General features: G+C 38.7%; 1 protein-coding gene across 1 annotated transcript in view; it reads right to left on the bottom strand.

Annotated features, from left to right (window-relative positions):
• Positions 1-15,162, bottom strand: part of REPS2 (RALBP1 associated Eps domain containing 2) — a 263,541-nt gene that overhangs the window by 210,515 nt on the left and 37,864 nt on the right. The window lies entirely within an intron of this gene.

Genomic DNA, 15,162 nt, shown 5'->3' with positions numbered 1-15,162 from the left:
ACGAACAAGGTCCCAGTGACTCCCTATAGTATTCATGGTGGCGATGAGGTTAGGCCGCTTTCTCAGGCAAGGCTCAAACCTGGAGGAATAATATCCGTTAGTATTAAATACTAGAGTAATAGGGGAAAAAAGCCCTGGGAAGAATTGCACTTGTATATGCATTAAGCCTGGCTAGGAAACACTAACCCAAGGGGAAAAAATCGGCCCAGGATTAAGCACTAATAAAAAAAATACGTTTTAGAATCTGCTTTAATACAGGGATATATTTTTTCACCCCCAAGTACTTTTATTTTAATTAAAACAAAAAAAACCCATCTCAAGAAATAGCACTGATAACAAATATACTTTGGTATTTTGATCAACTAAAATAAGGACCAAGGACAGGAAGAGAGGAAAAGGAAAAAAAATAGTACAAGGTAAAGACAGTGGAAGGGGGAAATGTGAAGAGAGATACATAAGATTTATAACAATAAATAAAAGAAACAACAAAAAAAGAGAGATACATAAGAAGAAAAAAGAAAAGCAATGTTCCCTTTCTAGAATCTGAAGAAATGAAATAGAGAAAGAGGATCCAAAAAAAATCACTTAAGATTTCCTTACACTGTATTTTGCTTCAGACTTGCCAGGAGAGAATTAAGACAGCAGTAGGCTTGGAGACAAGAGTACTAAAAGGATAGGTAAGTTAGGAGAGGCAAAGGCTAACTCAGCTGGAAATTTCCACTTCAAAATCTCACCACCATTGTATTTTCCACAACTGTAATACCTTCTCAGGAAAACTGGAGGCTAAGAGATCATGTTTATTCTTTTGCTACCTTTCGCATTGTACTCAGGCTTCCCTGAGAATGGCCCATCATTCTAACAGACGTTAGAAAGAGACCTACTCTTCATGATAAACGCCAAATCCTACTTTCCCCTGTGACTCCTGCAAAAAGAAATGTGAGATATAATAATCCCTAACATCATAAAGTTCAAACTACGTTATCTATTTAAGCCACATAGTACTTTCTGAAGTAGATTGGGAGAACATTTTTACCCCTAATTTGCAGATGAGAAAATGGATACAGAGATGGTGTGATTTGCCCAACTGAATTCTGGATTCGGAGCTGATCTTTGTTACTCAACTCAGTTCAGTAAATTTGACAGATACTTAAGCACCAGATACTTCAGAGATGGGTAGGAGGTCTTACATCTGTGCCTATCAATCCATCAGTCAGCACTTACTAGTTGAACAGGAAGTATTGACTACGTCCCTAGTGGAGTACTGTGAGAGATTAAAAAATATATATACAAGATGTGTTGCTCTCAAGGAGTCTGTAGCCTCACTGGAAAAGACAAAACTAACATCACAAATAAAAACAAACAATAAAAGACAGTATATAATTAAGTGCTAAACTGTGTACCCCGGGCTAAGTGCTGTGGGAGTTTAGAGAAGAGAGAAAATCTCTGCGCCAGCGCTCAACCAGGATGGCTTGATGAAGGGGGCCCCCCAAGATGGATGGTGACTATTGGGTGGGGCTCAGGAGGTGAAAGGACATGACCGAGAGGGAGGATCACAGGAGAGGGAGGAGCCCCAGAGACTTGGCACCAGGGAAGTGAGGAGTGAGGGACTGAAGGCTGGGGCAGGAGGGAGGGGCAGCCTCTGATGGGCTGTGGGATGCCAGAAAGAAGCTGCTCTATGAAGGACTAGAGGCACAGCAAGAAGTGACCCAACAGCAGCAACGTTTTAACCCGGGACACAGGAAGAAAAAAAGGCATTTTTAAAATGTTTTACTATCTAAGGAATGCCAAGTACTATTCTTTATTTCTACAACACTTTTTTGAATAGAAGAAATAGTTATCAAACTTCAAAATAAACACAGGTAAGAACGTAGAAGCTAGAAATACTCATATCCCATTAAGGCTGACAGTAAACAAGAACATTTTAGAGAGAATTTCTTCATCCTTTTTGCAGTTCTAAACTTACACACTGGTTTTGGCTCCATCAAGGACCAGAAAAGTCAGAATGATAATCTATTCATGAATAGCCAAGAGATAGTCTTTAAGTTATATTTTTTTCCTTTTAAATCCAGCATCAGCGCCCTGCATGAAGATGAGAACTTAAACTCAGAACAAGGCTCTGGTGACCTATAGGGAAGAGTTTTCTAAAGCAGAGCTTGGAAAGCTAGGACCACTTATGGCTCACGAGTTAAGAATGGGTTTTACTTTTTTTTTTTTTGATGGTTGAAAAAAATGTGTGCTTTCTGTACACTGAATAATATTTCAGGACATGTGAAACTTATGTGAAATTCACATTTCACTGTCCATGAGCAAAGTTTTATTGGAACACAGCACACTCATTCATTTCTGTATTGTCTGTGGCTGTTTTGCACTGCAATGGCAGAGTTGAGTCGTCACCTAAAATATTTACTCTCTGGCCCTTTACAGAAAAAATTTGCTGACTCCTGTTAGGTCTATGAAGACCTAATATTTACTTATACCTACAGCCAATTTACGGTCACCTGGGAGGCGGCAGTATGGAGAATTCTATTTGGCTTCTCTGAGTTTCAGAATTTTCATGAGCGATACTGAGATACTTGAGATTGTATCTCAAAAGTTGGTAAACTTTAAAAAGTATTTATTGAGGGACCAACCAATGTAAACATTAAACAATTACTTGTTTGGCTGACTTTAATGTTTTTTTTCTAGAAGTGAAGAAAGGTAGATCTTTAACAGTGCGAGAAGGAATCCTATTCCCCTGGCCAAATTTTTTTCCTGAGAAAGTTTCCTCTCTACTCCCCAGGAGGAAATATTGAGGAAGTAACATTGGCTTTTCTCCCAGCTCCTCTCGCTTAGTCTTCTCTAAGGAAGAAGTGATTGAAGGGAGAAGAAACTGATCATTCCTGGTTCCAACAGTGTCTGTCTCCATCTGTCTTTTTCTGTCTCTGTCTCCATCTGTCTTTTTCTGTCTCTGTCTGGGTGCGTATCTCGCTCTCTTTCTCTCTCAAGCTCTCTCCACCACTACCACCCCTGAATTCTGCAGCCCTCAGAGGGGACCCCACTCTATCCCTGATTCCACGTGGAAAGTTTGTAGACACTCTCAGAGGTAGGGGAGGAAGCAGGTAGGGAGAGGAAGAAGCCTGATCGTGGCCACAAACCCCATCAGAATCTCCAATCCAACTCCAGCAACAATGAAGCTGAAGTTGGCCATGTGGACCTCACCTAATTTTTTCTACACTCCTAGAGAAAGAGAGGGCTTGGAGTACTCAAATCCTCGTATGCCCTACAGGGCACTAATGACGATGGAATCTTACAAGTTACTGTCTCCCATAAATCCAGTTTTAAATATTGGTGAAATTACATCCTTGTACGCACACACCTGTGTGTGTGTGTGTCTGTGTGTGTGTGATAATGTGCCCGATTCCTTCCTATACCAACTCCATCCTTTGAAACAAAAGCTCGACACATTGAGAAGGTGACTGCTCTCAAGCAACAAATGGCTTGTTCTCTGCAGCCCTGCTGGCCTCTTATGTAAGGTATCAGGCAATTCACCTCTCTCCTTCGAGTGAAGCTTTTAGTAGCCTTGGAAATGGCTGAATAGCTGAGCAGAAATGTTAAAAAACTGTGCACTGGGAAAGTCCAAGAGTTATGTCAGACAACTGGAGCCAACAATTCTCACTACTTGTTAACAATAGCAAGCTGTCTAACCTTCGGAAAGCAGCTTCCTGCTTTGTTTCCCTGAACAGGATTTTGGATAATAATTATCTTAGCCATATATTTTCATGGTGTTTTTTTTTAATTACCCATAATACTCAAAACATTCTGTCAGAGCTTTTTTCTAAGTTTTAAAGGAATAAAAAAAACTCTTACTTTAGTTATTCTGTACATCAGTCTTCACAGATTTGAGCATGGATCATTATTGATAATAAATTGACAGAATTCTAAAAATCACATTTCACCAGGCAGTGCACCCATCAGTGAGCATGCCTGCTAATGGCTCGCAACTGCTCCCTTCTTTGGAGACTTGCCCTCAGCCAACCTGGAGCTGTTTCAGGGCAGTTACATCTCCACAGCCCCCACTGAGCAGCCCCCAGCAAATTGCTGACTGACTTGAAGTATAAAAGGCCAGCCCCTTGCCTCAAGGGGAAACCAACTCTGTGGTACAAATCATGCTCCAGAGAGCCCCAAGGGATCAGGTGGGGTTAAGTCTCCAGCTGGGATGGCTTCCTTGCTTAGCCCTTCTCCAGCCCCACCCTGCTTCCTTCACTCCCCTTCTCTCTCAACGAAGCACTCACACGGGAATCCTCACCTCAGTTTCTGCTCCCAGAGAACCCAAACTGAGCCAAGATTTAACATCAGAGAGTAATGCTACTCACATCTCATAGAAAAAGCATGTGCGGCACAAGTTGATCTGTAAATATTTAAGTGGTCTCAGTAGAGTATATATAGTCCTGCACTCAAAAAACAAAGACTGCTTTCCCAGCACTGCAAACAGAATCCTTTTATGGTGAATACAGATTGTGGCCTCATTCTTCATTTTTGTTTCCTGCTCTTTCTACTTCAACCAAGTTGATTGGCCACTGGGCCATCTAGGATCTGAGTCACAGCTTTGCTAGGTCAGGGATGTGTTTATCACATCCTTGAGGGTATCACAACCCATAGGAGAGTGCAGGTACATAAATCGCGTTTCCGGTTAACTGACTTACATCCATTGTGATATGTGTTCTGTGAACCGTAAGTTTCATGTACATAGCATTCCCTTTCCGGTGCATAAGTTAAAAAAAAAAAAAAAGAACTGCTTCTCAAATACAGAACCATAGGAACAAAGAAACTGAATAAGGGCATTTTTCACAAAAATGTTTCCAAATAGTATCTTGAGGACAAGTAGCATGTCTTAATCATCTCATGCTCAATAAATAATTGATTTGATTCAAGAGAGGAATCAGAATTACCTGGAAAGTTCTAGAAACACAATGGCAACGTTTCCTTCCAAGATTTCCTCTTATAAGAAACTTGTTTGCCTTCACCACTAAATCCCCTCCTAGTTTAAACCGATTTTCAGGACATAATTTCATTCTCAATTTCATGTCTCTTTTTACATTTTTAGTCATTTCTTTAATTCTGTAAGAGTTCCAGCCAGTCACTAAAAACTTATGTTTTAGTTTAGCTGTTTCCTGATGACTTCCGAGCAATTACCATATATTATTATTATCTCAATAATATCATTATCATATATAATCATATATATCATATCATTATGATATTATTAATATCATTATTATCTCAGTAATAGTTTCCAAAATAACAATGTAGATTTTGAGTCTTGGAAATGTTCGTCTCTATCTTTACTCTCATTTATAGATTATATGACAGAATGGTGGAAAGTACTAATTTTACATTTACACAGCTGTCCAGGCAGCATGATTTCAAAGTGCTTAAGCTATGGAATTGTATTAGTAATCTGTTGCTATATAACAACAAACATTTAATTATCTCACAGTGCTGAGGGTGCAAAATTCAGAAGTGACTTAGCTGAGTCGTTCTGGCTTAGGGTGTCTCAGGAGGTTGCAGCCAAGCTATCAACAAGGGCTGCGGTCATCTGAAAGCTGGACTGGGGCTAAAGGATCCATTCCAAGATGGAGCACTCACACAGCTGTTGACAAGTGGCCTCAGTGCTCCCTGATGTGGGCTTCTCCACAAGGCTGTCTGAGTGGCTTCAGGACAAGGCAGCTGGCTTCACCCAAAGCCAGTGATCTAAGACAGAATGCTTCTGCAGCCACCTTGGTTTTTATGATCTAGTCTCCAAAGAGACACACCACCTCTGCCATATTCCATTTGTCAGAAGTAATCACTAAGTCCAACTCACACTCAAAATGAGGGAACTTAAGCTCCACCTCTTGAAAGAAATGTCAAAGAATTTATGGACACATTTTAAACCAACACACAACTCTTCACAGAACTGGTTCTGAACTACTGTCTTGTTCTTCAGAGTCTCTATCAAATTTGCAAAGAGCTTTTTAATATGGTTTTGAGTTCAAATTGATGCCAATCTCTTTATAACCTTACAATTAGAACAGACAGGATTTTAAATAGTCATAGGCATTATTTTACTTTATTAACTTTTTTGAGTAATTTAGGGCTCACAGGAAATTGCAAAAATAGTACAAAGAACTCCTATATACATTTTACCCAGATTCCCCAAATATTACCACATTTGCTGTATTATTCCCCCTCTCTCTATGTATATTTTTTTCTGAGTCATTTGAGAATAAGTTGTAGACATAATATCCCTCTACCCTGAATACTTTAGTGTACATTTCCTTAAAACAATGATATTCTCTTGTTTAAGCACTGTACAATTATCAAAATCAGGAAATTAACTATCATCTAATCTATAAACTTTATTCAATTGGTACCAATTGTCCCACTAATGTCCTTTATAGTAAAAGGGAAAAAAAGCTTTTTTTCCTCATCCAGGATCCAGTCTGGGATCACATGTTGCATTTCATTGTCACATCTCTTTAGTGTCCTTTCATCAAAACAGTAACTCAGTCTTCCTCTGTCTTTCATGACCTTGATATTCTTGAAGACTACAAGCCATTTATTATCTCAGTTGGGGAGCAAATAGTATTCAGTCTGCTTACAAACCTATATCTTCATTCCTATGTAAGCTTTGTAAATCTTTCGAGAAGCACATAAAAATAAGCACTGCTAAATATTTTTAAAGTCTATCAGTGGCTGGTGAGCCAACTGATGATTCTGAGAATTGATACAGGGAAAGAACCAAACACTGATCTTGCCTTCCTTGTCGAGCTATAGCACTACAGTCCCAAATAGTAGGTGAAGTAGAATCACAGAAAGACTAATAGAATTAAAATATCACCATTTTGCAACCCCTAATGAATAAATAAATCCAAACACTGATCATCAGTGGCTGCTAACATCACAAAAAGGGTCAGACATTATGTGCTTCTGGCTAGAATACTCAACACCACCTATGAAGTACACCTACCAAAAAAGCAAACCTATGTAATCTTAAATCTTCTAGTTGCCACATTAAAAGCAACTAAAGAGAAATATGTGAAATTAATTTTACTAACACATTTATTTAACCAAATATATCCAAAATATTATCATGTCAACATGAAATCAATAAAAAAATTATTAATGAAATAGTTTACATTCCATTTTTGCACTAAGTTTTTGAAATCTGGTGTGTATTTTGCATTGACAGCACGTCTCAATTTGGACTAATATTAAAGAAAATAATTATTCAGACACTTGTTAAAGATGGTAAGGCAGATTTTATTCAAGAGGGACTATTATAATGGGATTTTTGCAGTAGGGGAAAGAGATTGAGCTCAACTCTGAATATAGCAAGGACAAACGGACATTTATAGCAAAGAAGCAGAGTGAAGATCAATGGACGAAAAATTACTAAGAGGAAAACCTTAAGGCTAGGGGGATTCCTGCAAGATGGACGCAACAGGATTCTTGCCAAAGGAGGCCAGGGTAATATGATATTGAGGGTAGGGGATGAGGAACATGATCAGATATCAAGAGTGGGAGACTTCCACTAAACTGACCTGGCAAGGTTCTTGCTAAAAGTGGACTAAACGGGCCAAGGACAAAGCCCAAGGCTGACACCTAGTCAGAAAGAGGACTCAGAGGAGCAAGACTCAAGTTTGGTCAAAGAGAGAGAGTCTTTGTCACTCATCATATCTCAGGTACTCAATAACCACACTGGTCAGTGACCACCATATTGGACAGTGCAGCTCTAGATAGAACCAACAATGAGCAGGAAACGCAGAAAACAGTGGAACATGTTAGACATCACCACAGAGAAGCAAGCAGCCCAAACCAGACAGTGGGATTCTCTGACAAGACAATTTGATTTCTTCAACAACTAAATTGCAAGGGTGGAAAAAGAGATGGAGGGGGAATTTCTACATGAAAAGAGATTTAAGATGCATATAATCCAAGTGCAATCTGTCAGTCTTATTTGGATCCTGATTCAAACAAACAAACTAAAACAAATATATGGCACTTGGGACACAAATTGAAATTGGAACACTGGCTTGATATTTTGTGATAATAAATAATTACTATCTAATTTTTCAGGTGTTATGATAGACTTGTGGTTATGTTTAAAGAAACAAGAGTCCTTATCTTTCAAAGATATATACTGAAGTATCTAGGAAAGAAATTGTATGATTTCTTGTGAAGTGAAATTTTAGATTCACTACAAAATTATAAGGGGTTGGGGGCAGGGGTATTGCTCAGTGGTAGAGTGCATGCTTAGCATGAGGTCCTGGGTTCAATCCCCAGTATCTCCATTAAAAAATAATAACCAAAATTATTTCATTCTGATCTGTAAGCTCTCACCTGGATTCCTGTATTTAAGTGCTTTTGAACTTTCATATTATACTGACTTGTTAAACAAAATAACAATTTTAGGTCATGCCTTTCTCTTTGAAAATAGTGAAATATCTGGCAACTGCTCAGATTTCTTTTTGTTGTTTTAGAATGTGACTGCATGAGAAAGTTCAGCACATCTGGCCAATAATGCCTTCCTTTTGCACTGAAGGAAATAGAAGAGTATGTTCATTTTGAAGAGGATGTTTATTATGAATGCAGTGTATTATCTTCCCAAGACTCCACCCCTTCACTGAAATGGGAGCCAGGAACAGGAGTACCCATTAATAAGCCGGATTTTTTTTTTAAGCTTCTGAACCTCTTGGGGGAATATGTGTTTGCGAACAGTTTCCCTATTACTACACATGCCAACTCATTTACAGTGAAAATAACAACACTGGATTAAGACAAATAAAAGACTTTATCACCTCTGTAATTATTTCCATTTAGGAACCAGAGTACTGGTCTTTCTTTGGTAGAAAAAGGCTTTAATGCACTATGAGGCTTTAATCTGAGGCCTTGTGCAACAGAAAAATTGAAAACATTTTTGAGTTCATGAAACTCATTCTCAATTTTGACCTAAACCAGCTGTTTCATTTAAGCCAATGGATATTTAAAAAAACAACACAACAACAAAAAACCTATTCTTTCCTGAGCCAGCTCCCACCTAGCAAAGTTATAACAGACTTGTGATCCTTCAGGAAAGCACCATTAGAAAATTTCTACAAGCCTATTTCAGCCCCAGGGATTGTTCTTAACAATTGGCTTAAAGTATATGTATTTAGCCAAGTGTATGAGTGTTCATCAAAGACACAGCATGACCCACTAGGATGGCTATAGTCAAAAAGACAAACAATAACAAGTGTTGGTAAGAATGCAGAGAAACTGGAACCCTAGTACACTACTGGTGGGAACGTCAAATGATGCAGCCAATTTGGGAAGCAGTCTGGCAGCTCCTCAAAAAATTAAACATAGAGTTAGCATATGTACCCAGCAATTCCACTCCTAGGTATATACCCAAGAGAAATGAACTCACACATCCACATAAAACTTGTACACACATGTTCATAGTATGATTCATTAGATCCATAAGGTGGAGACAGCCCAAATATTTACCAACTGATGCATGGATAAACAAAATGTGGGGGGGAGGGTATAGCTTAGCATGCACAAGGTCCTGGGTTCAATCCCCAGTACCTCCTTCAAAAATAAATAAATAACTAAACCTAATTACCTCCCCCCAAAATAAAAAAATAATAAGTTAAAATTAAAATAATTTTTAAAAGAATCATTTAAAAAACAAAAACAAACTAAAAAAGTGGTATCGGCACACAGTGTACTGATACAGGCTACAACATGGATGAACCCAGGAAACATGATGCTAAATGAAAGATGCCAGACCCAAAAGCCACATACTGTATGATTCTATTCCCAGAAAATGTCTAGAATGGGCAAATCTAGAGAGGCAGGAGTGATAGCCTAGGGCTGAGTGGGGGCAGATGGGAGGGAAATGGGGAGTGAGTGCTAGTGGGTACAGGTTTCTTTTGGGGATGATAAAAATGTTCTAGAATTAGTAGTGATGTCCGCACAACTTTGTGAATATACTATAACCCACTGAATTATACCCTTTAAAAGCGTGGATTTTACGGCATGTGAATTATGTCTCAATTTTAAAAAGTGTTTTTAAATACATAGCACGTCACTACCACTTCCCTATTACTTCCTTGTAGAAGCAAATGAAGAACTGTGTAGTGGGTAAGATAACAATCTAGTTCCTCTCCTTTGCCTTAGTCATGCTCGGAATTTAACCCCCAGCCTTTACCAATCCACACTGACTCAAACAGGCAGTACTTCACACTGGGTGGTGCCACTCTTTTGCCACTTCATTACATCGTGTAAATGCCATGATCATTTTGGACTATGTCAATCAAAAGCAAACACCAGGAGTCAGGGGTGAGAACAGTGGAATTGAGCCGTCTCAAATGGTGCCCTTTCTAAATCTTGCCTTTCCCTGCCTGGATTAGAGTCCCCAGCAGAAGTCCCCTGTGGGGGAAAGCAGTTTATAACTCAGTCATGTCTCACATGACACAGTGGGTATGTTTCACATATGTTTCTAAAACCGTACAAGCCAGATTTTCATAAGGATAAGTGAAATGTGAACAAATTCAGGACAGGCTTAAAATAAATCTTACTATGAATAATCTTATTAAACTACTTCTACTTCCTTGTTGGGCCATCCTTGATTTTCACATATCTAGTTTACTTAAAGTAGAGGAGACAATAAAGATGCTGTATTATAGATACATTTATACATATCTGAATATTTGTTTATATCTATAATTCATTAGAGAAGAGAGCTTCCTGAACCCAGAAAATGGGTAAGTTCACATCTTAAATAGTGAAGTTAATTTACAACTTTCTTTTTAGCAACTTTCAATACCACACATCCAAAACATACTTCGTAAGACTAATTCTAAGTGGGTTTTGTGGTCTTCTTTTAAAAAAACTTGTTTTTAATTAAGTGAAAATTCTCTCTCAAATTAATTTATATAAGAATGAGGCAGAGTATAAATATTTAAAATAAGAACTAAGATAAAAAAAAATACAGTCATATCTTGGAGATATTGTCAGTTCAGTTCCAGACCACCACAATAAAGAAAATATTGCAAAAAAGCAAAAGCAAGTCACGTAAATTTGCTGGTTTCCCAGTGCACATAAAATTATGTTTACGCTATATTGTAGTTTATTAAATGTGCAATAGCATGTGTCTAAAAAAACAATGTAGGGGGCGAGGAGTGGGAAGGGACAGACTGGGATTTCAAAATGTAGACTAGATAAACAAGATTGTACTGTGTAGCACAGGGAAATATATACAGGATCTTGTGGTGGCTCACAGCGAAAGAGAATGTGACAATGAATGTATGTATGTTCATGTATAACTGAAAAATTGTGCTCTACACTGGAATTTGACACAACATTGTAAAATGAGTATAACGCAATAAAAAAATGTTAAAAAAAACAATGTATATACTTTAATTTTTAAAAATGTATGGCTAAAAAATGCTAATCATCATCTGAGTCTTCACTGTGTCATAGAAGTAACATCAAAGACCACTGAACACAGATCACCATAACAAATATAATAATAATGGTGAAAAAGTTTAAAATACTGACAGAATTACCAGAATGTGACACGGAGATACGAAGTAAGCAAATGCTGTTGGAAAACGGCACCGATAGACTTGCTCCATGCAGGGTTGCCATAAACCTTCAATTTGTGAAAAACACAGTACCTGCAAAGCACCATCAAGCCAAGTGCAATAAAACTAGATATGCCTGTAATTACCTTACCTAAATTTCCACCAGCAGATGAATGGATAAACAAAATGTGGTTATATACATATAGTGGAATAGAATTCAGCCTTAAAAATGAAGGAAATCCTGACATATGCTACCAAATGGATAGACCTTGAGAGCATCCACAAAATAAGTCAGACAGAGAAAGACAAATATTGTATGATCTCACTCGGATGTGGAATCTAAAACCATCAAACTCATAGAAATAGGGAAGCGAATGATGATTGCCAGGGGCTGAGGGGAGGGGGAAATGGGGAGATGTTAAAAGTATAGCTTAGTGGTAGAGCGTGTGCTTAGCATACACGAGGTCCTGGGTTCAATCCCCAGTACCTCCATTAACATAAGTTAATAAATAAACCTAATTACCTCCTCCCTTTAAAAAAAAAGGCACAAATACCAAAGTGCAGAATAACTTTGTAAATGCAAACAGTGCATAAGAAGTCATTGTCAATATAGAGCTGACTCTGTATTGCTGGGGCAAGAGAATCTGTAAGTGTGATGGGCAGACAAAAATGAACAGAAAGAAGAAATAGAATAATAATGTGAAAATTAGATTTTGTCTCTAGATCCCTGTGTTTTGCCTGCTCTGAAACTGTCAAATCATGGCAGGAAGCCACCAGAGCCTTGAATACTTTTCATAAACAAAGCACAATGATCTCTCTGGTAAACCAACTGAGATTTCCCAGAATAAGCTAAAAATTGTGCTTTCCAGGATGCTAAAGGTTCAAGCTGTACTACTGCCAAGAAGTTTGTAAAACCACTCACAAAGTTAATGGAAATGTTATGCTGGGAAGCAAAATGGAATGGTCTGTTGGCCAAATTCTCTGATCAAATGACGGTGCTATACATCCCCTAATATCAATGGCGTTTGTTATCAACAAACACTCATTATGATGTTTATGTGCGTAGATATTTCTCATTACAGCTACAATAAACTTGCTCTGGGTCTATGTAACAAGCATATACAAGTGAGAATTGCTCAGGGTTTTCTTTTGTTTATCTCTGAATACCCATGTTACATGTTACAAAAGCGATTTTTCGTTTCGGTGAAAATTTCTGAGGGAGCCAGTGCTGGGGTTGCACCAGCTATGCAAGCAGCAAGGCAGGGCTTTGCTAGGTGAGTCAGATGGGTGGCAAGTGACAGAAAAATAACTGAAAGTGCGTTAAGCCAGAGAGCATTTAATGGCTCACCCAAGTTAATTCAGGAACCCAAGCAATATCACCACCAGCTGTTTTGTCTCCATGTCTCCACTCTGACTATGGCTCTGTTAGCTTCATTCTCAAGCTCCACAGAGTGTCTCAAGTTGAAGTCCAGCTTGTCACTCTTCCAATAGCCCCAACTAATGTCAACTTGAATCTCATTTTCTAAGTCTAAGTCACATGCCCATCCATGACTCAGTTTCTTTGGCCAAGGGAATGCAATGCTTTGATTGGCCACATTTGAGTCACCATCCATCCCTGGAACTGGAGATAAATTCGACTCTCACCAAAGCACAGAGTCTGAGATGCAAGAAGGGCTGATCTTCCAAAGGAAAATCAGGGAGTTATACCAGGAAAAGGTTGAATAGATGATTGGGAGGGAGGTGATAATAATGCCAGTTATAGTGTGTGAATAAAATGACAGTTTTTTTCACGCTCCTTCATTCACTCAGGACAGCCAAACATCAGCAGTATGCTTCCTGATCCAGTGTGGAAGTAATCTGATTAAAATGCCACCACCCCTTGCATGTTTTTTCAGTGTCCTCTGAAAAGTAATAAGCAGTATATATAAGATGACTTTTCCATACTGGAGTGTGTTAACTATCTAGAAAAAGATGTTCATATAAGCATGACACGGATAACGCCAGTAAATATCATTTCTGCATATTCTAGCACTTTCTGCTTTCCAAAGTGCAATTCAGTGATGCATTTAATACATTGGATAGTCTGAAGTTATCGCTCAAGATCCAAAATATTGTGATTTCTTATGTTTGGCATAAAACATTGGACTTTTTAAAGATCAGACTAAGGTAAAAATGTCTCAGTGGCTCAATCACCAGGACTTTCACCTTTGATGAGTTTCTTCATTTGATGGAGAGAGAAATCACTGCTGTATTTTGTAATATATTTTAGAATCACATGCATTTCCAGTTAAACAAGGCAAATTGACCTCATACAGCTTTCTCGGGTCTCTCTTGAAACTCCACCAGAAGACTGAAAGGAAATTTTTTTCTTTTTTGGAGGGGGGACAATTAGGTTTATACATTTATTTTTAATGGAGGTACTGGGGATTGAACCCATGACCTCATGCATGTTAAGTACACAGTCTACCACTAAGCTATATCCTCTCTCCCCCGAAAGCAAATTTTTTTAAGGCACAAACTCAAAAGGAAACACACAGCCCTAAAGATGACAACAGATAGGATATGACAACAAAATTTTGAAAGCTGGAAAGTGGATGGCTGGGTGGCACATGACGTAATGAAGGGCAGAAAGCTAAGCACCTGCCAGGTGGGAAACCAATAAAAAGCAAGACTATCCATGTACCAAACCCCCAGAAAAGTCAAGGAACTAGAGGGAGAGGGTCCTCTCAAAGAGAGATGCAGGGTGGAGCCAAAAACAGAGTTGGTGAAAATTCTTTCAGAGGAACAGCGAGGTCCCAGGTCTTCATCCTATCCCCACACATTCCCAAATATAGAGTGAATACGCATACAAAATTACTTCATTTATTAATGAAGACACCTGCAGCATAGCAAAGCAGGTTCAAAGATCATTTGAGAAACTGCAATGTATATACTCAAGCGGGAAAAATATGCTGACATAAGTTGATTTAGCAACAAAACTGTTAATATCCAAGAGGACAATAAAACCAGAACCTTTGGGGTTGTCATTTCTCCTGGACATCTCTATTGAACAAAAATCTACAAGTTAACATGTAAGTTCACAGAAGACGAACCCTAATTGATAGTGTGAATGAAAAACATCACCAGCCATATCAGTAAACAAAGGATGCTGCGGCCATCAAGTCATCAGCCACTACCACAACCCCTGACAGTGAGTGGAGTGAACTCAGAGTGCAGACAAGCCTGGCCTCTGCTGCCACCCCCAGTGGTGCCCCCTGAGGGGACTCACTATAGGAAAGAACAGGATATTGGCCCTAGAAAGCCAGGTGCAGATCAAAGAATGATTTCAATGAGCCCAGACCTTCCCACACATAGAAAAGCACTGAATTCCTTAACTTGAGATACCTGGTTTTCTTTAGTTAACAGTAATATTTTAATGTTCTGACTATCTGGTTTCTGTTATAAACACTCATATATATCCTGGATTCTAACTTGCCTGGGAAGAACAGTCTCTTAGAGCGATCTGAGAGGCTGCCCTCCTCGCCCGGGTTCGAGTCCTCAGAAAATCCACTGACTAAAACATAACTCTCGA

The sequence above is a fragment of the Vicugna pacos genome, chromosome X (genome assembly GCF_048564905.1).
Source record: "Vicugna pacos chromosome X, VicPac4, whole genome shotgun sequence".
Taxonomy (NCBI): domain Eukaryota; kingdom Metazoa; phylum Chordata; class Mammalia; order Artiodactyla; family Camelidae; genus Vicugna; species Vicugna pacos.
This window is presented reverse-complemented; position numbering and strand designations above follow the sequence as displayed.